The sequence below is a fragment of the Cyanistes caeruleus genome, chromosome 13 (assembly GCF_971803275.1).
Source record: "Cyanistes caeruleus chromosome 13, bCyaCae1.hap1.1, whole genome shotgun sequence".
In the NCBI taxonomy this organism is placed as follows: domain Eukaryota; kingdom Metazoa; phylum Chordata; class Aves; order Passeriformes; family Paridae; genus Cyanistes; species Cyanistes caeruleus.
In genome coordinates, this window is record NC_141713.1 from 10,522,188 (window position 1) to 10,526,799 (window position 4,612).

General features: G+C 39.6%; 1 long non-coding RNA gene across 1 annotated transcript; it reads left to right on the top strand.

The window, feature by feature from the left end:
- Window positions 1–3,424, top strand: LOC147650697 (uncharacterized). The gene is made up of 2 exons (XR_015276092.1): window positions 1–843; window positions 1,947–3,424. It is a non-coding gene; the product is annotated as an uncharacterized LOC147650697 (long non-coding RNA).
- The last annotated feature ends 1,188 nt before the right edge of the window (window positions 3,425–4,612 follow it).

Genomic DNA, 4,612 nt, shown 5'->3' on the forward strand with positions numbered 1-4,612 from the left:
TTTTTTCTTTTTTTTTTTTTTCCAGTGATGAGTGGCTGTTTCTGGTTAGCTTAAACATTTGCCTGAATTCCACAAGGTAAAAAAGAAGCACATTTAATCCTGCATAAAAGGTACTTTTACAAGTGTTGAAGCCAATACATCATATTGATTCAATCCTTGGGCAAGTTCAGAAGCTGATGCAGCTTACAGATTTGATCTGTAAAAGTAAACATCCAGCTATCCTGTAGGATATCCATGACCATGCAGACAGCAGCTGAGGGCCCATCATCTCATTGCTGTGGACCAAATGGAACTTTTCCAAATATTCCATCTGAGGTGGGTTCAAGAGCTTCTGTTCTCTGTAGTTGCTCCCAAATGTCACACTTAGTGGCAATGTGCAAACTGCTTTTAAAATTCTAAAATGTAACTTTTTGCAATGCATTTTATTTCTATTACCTTGTTCAGTGTTGTGTAAAAGCATTTCCATGGCTTTTAACAAATTCCTCGTGTTTAAAAGTTCAGTGGTTTCAGTGTAGAGTGAAGTATTTACTGATCCTACATATTTAATTTAGGAGCTGGGGTCACACTGATGAGGGCGGACCTTCCACTTGACTGACTGCTCTCATCTTGCTGTTTCATATTAGGCAGCTTCAGGGACCAAAACTGAAATGTATAAGAGAATGTGAAGGTAGGTAAAGATTCAGTTAAATCCTTGCTCACTTAATGCTTACTGTATGTCTTGTTGCAGTGACAATTCCAGAGAGCTCCAGAGCTGCCAAGGAGGTTTTAAGCTTTGCTTAATGAAAATCAGCAGTCGAGGCCAAGAGGGAAGATCTACATTGAAACAGCAGCAATCATACCTTGGTGAGTAAAGTTTAAAGTGCAAGATGATCCTTAGCCCAAGAATCAACAGCTCCTAGTCAAAAGTGTTCCTCTGCCCTCCTCTTCCCAATATCAGTTGGAAAGAATGAAGCGGTTAAGAGAGTAGGGGATGGCAACTCCTGAAATTGGACAGCTGACACCAGTTGGAAAGAGAGATGTAATGTTGTAGTATGTGTGCGTTGTCTTGGGTAGTTGAGCCAAGATTGTAGTAGAGTCACTAAATGAATCTCTTAAAATAAGCCTGTCATGTATTTTCACCCCTTAGGTTATATGGCTGAAAGAACTTACTTGCTTTATTCAAGAAATTATTACCTGCTGTTACATCTTTTTGATTCATATGATTCCTTTGTCAACGCTGTGTTTATGATGTAGGAGCCAGATCAAATTTTAGTCTACTATCGTTGCGGTTTGGCACTATTTAACTTAAACTTTCTTTAACAATACCCCCCAAAGTAACAGAATGCAGTGGTATTCTTTTCTTTGCTGTATTTTTGTTCCCTATATTTTCTTTGGCTGATTTATCTATAATATAGGACTGCAGATGATAAATAGAAAAGAATTAGACCCAACAGTCTTGGTCCTACCATGCTTGATAGTTTTCACTCTGGTTCAGCCAGTTGTCTGTTCTGCAGAATTACTGCAATCTTTGGAAAATATGCTACCATATTGTGAAAGCCTTTCAAGACTTCTATGATTAAATTCAGATTCCCTAAGTATAACCTGTGGGTATGCAGCTTAGGAGATCTCTGGCTTGCTTGCATTCCCGAGCTTTACTTAGCACCTTTGCAATTTCATATCTAGTTAGCCCCCTACCTCTTACTTTACTTTATAGTTGGAACTTTCCTCTGAGGTTTGAAGGTCTGCTTACTACTGTATCATGTCCCTTTTCCCATAAAATCTCAAGCTGGATGCACTTCCCAGAAGTATTAAGATACACAGCCACATATATATATTTCAGTCATTCATCCTTAAAATTTGCTGTCAAAGCTGTTCGTCTGCTGTTGGAACTCTGTGCTCATGTTTCCCTTTGTTCTGTGGGAGTTGCTAAGATTTCCCATTGAAATTTATTTTTCTCTTTTGTGCAGATTCACTGTGCAGTCCTGACTCCCACAGTGTGGATGGCTTACAATGGAGACGATGGCAACCTGGCAGTGATACAGGAGCACATTGTTTGCAGCTGTAGTGAGATTTCACTCAGCATTCTGATGCAGAGTACTTTGCACTTCAAATTAATCATGCTCCTCTCTGTTCTTGTTGCTTGGGTAAATATTTCACTCTTGTATAGACTTTGATGGTGATCTGTGTGAGAATTGAGGTTCTTAATTTCCTTCTTGTACATGCTTACCTACCAAGCAAGCTTTTGTGCCCAATGCCTTTTTCACACTTGATAAAATGAGTCTGTTTCCATCATGTAGCATTGCTTCTTTGAATATCTGAATACAAGTAAAGAAATCCATGTCTATTGCCAAATGCCCTGGCTGAATGCCATCCCTGATGTTCTGGCTTCATCCAGATGACGAATGTTCCCTGTCAGCCTGCAGCCTAGTGAGAGGGGACAATGGTACAGAAATCCTGTAATTATCTAATCAACTTTGCTTAGAATGTTAAGCAAATGCAATTCTTTAATACTCTGGCTTTACTATAGCTGTTAATTACCATGTGCAAATGCAATTTGTACAGCAAAACCGAGTAGAGGAAACGTTCACTTTTAAGTTACTTTACTCCCCTCTAGTGGTCTCATACCACACATACGTTTATGTAACACTTCATCACCATGCGTTTAAGGACAGTGTTAGTATTCTGTAAAACCAGAAGTCTTCTGGTAGCTTCTCATTCCTTCTGCTCCTCTTCTCTTTCTATAGAGTAACTTCTTCAGGGATTGGAATTCTTGCCAATGTATCTCTCTAAGTAAAATTGTTCTTTATATGTTGACTTTAATTGAAGTCCAAACTATACCCGCAGCTTTAAAATCTATACATGCAGAAAAATCTCAAAGCTATGTAGTAAACATTTATTTTCTGTGCCCTCTAAGGTATTCACAGGGGCTGTAGGTGTCAATGTCATAGTGATTTAAACTGCATCTAGGGCTGTAGAAACACCAGCAGAACTCAGTCCTAACTGCAGTGCTGCTCTGTGTGTGTCCCATGGCACGTGCCAGGTTTTGGTGTGTGTCTAACAGTTTTTGGGCTGTGGAAGCTGTGGGACATAAAGAGCCTGTCAGATGACTGGGTTCCTCCTTTAAACTTGCCAGTTGGCCATTTTGTGTACTATGCAGCTTTCATGAGGTGGAAAACAGGCAAGAACCTCCAGGATCAGAATGGAAACTTTTTCTTTTCCTGTATATCCCTGGTTCGTTGTTGAAGTTACTGATGTTGTAATCCAGGTGTGCAGCACAAGCTACATTTAGCAATAGTTAGTGGGTAAATTCTTGTCTAACTTTTTCTTTGCTTCCTGGAGTCTGTATTTTAAACAGAAATGACTTGCTAATGTCCTTGGAGAAGATAGAGTAACTAGTAAGAGACTTATCATCTGTTTCTGCTTAGGCGGAGAGTATAAAGAAAAACATAGATAGAGGATTCACTTTTCAGAAGTTAGTTGTTCTTTTCAAACTTCCCACTAGAAATATTTCCATTTTCTTTTAGAATGCTTTGGACTAATATTTTGAAGAAAATAAAGGGGAATAAAAAGAGTATAGGCTCAATAAAGAAAATGTTAACAATTTTCCATTTGAAAAAATGCAGTTCTCCTAAAATACTTTACAGAATTGTGTTTGTCTTCATATTTAGTTATGGGAATAAAATGGAAGCATTCCAAGAATCAAAGCATTTTAACACTCTTGGACTGGACCCTTTTGTCTTAAAATGAGTCTTGGTTTGTAAACTTATGCAGCTCTAAAAAGTCAAAATTGAAACAGTTTAGGAAATCCAAATCCGGTCTTTTTTCCACGTGATTTTTCTTTTGTGGAAAAATTAAGTATCTCAGTTTGATTCCAAACTGGAAGGAAACCAAATGTGAAAAGTAAAATCCTTCATAAAACGTAATTCCTGTCTTCCTGCATTGCTCTTACAAGAGATTATTTGCCTGTGTCAGCGATGCATGCTACAATAACCAATAGCTGGGGAAACTATTTCCTACACATCTCGAAATTGTTCCCTTTAGGTCATTAGCAGATAGTTCTAATAAACATGAGCTGAGCCAGTAGAGGCTTTGACTCTATTTATCATTGCGGATGTCTGAGCAGTCCCTGTGGGAAGCTGTGACCAATTCATCAGCCAGGGAGTTTAGCTTGTTCTTAACTCTCCTCTTGAATAGCAGTGTTAACAGTCAAACTAAATCAAAATCATTCACATGTACACATGTAGGAAGCAGGTAAGACATGCAATTTTGAAATAAAATCATCTGTACAGCTATAAAAAGCACACAGGCTGGCAGCTGATGCAGAAGTTGCTTCACTCAATGAGCTGGCAGGCCCTGCCTTGGGGAGTGTGTGGGCCTGAGCAGGGCAGGATCCGCTGCTGCTTGGGCACCCCACCTGACACCTGGCAGTTCTGCAGGTGGGCCCAAGCCAGCACTGCTACTCCAGCACTGCAGTGCAGGCACTGGGGCTGAGCTGACACACATTTCCTTGCCTCCTTTGGTATTGCTGTTATTTGTGGGTCCATTTGTTAGCTCTCTGCATCTGTGTAGTAGTCCCATTACCTTGCAATTCCAGGCATATGTTCCAGTACCTTCCTCCAAGGAGCAGATGTAG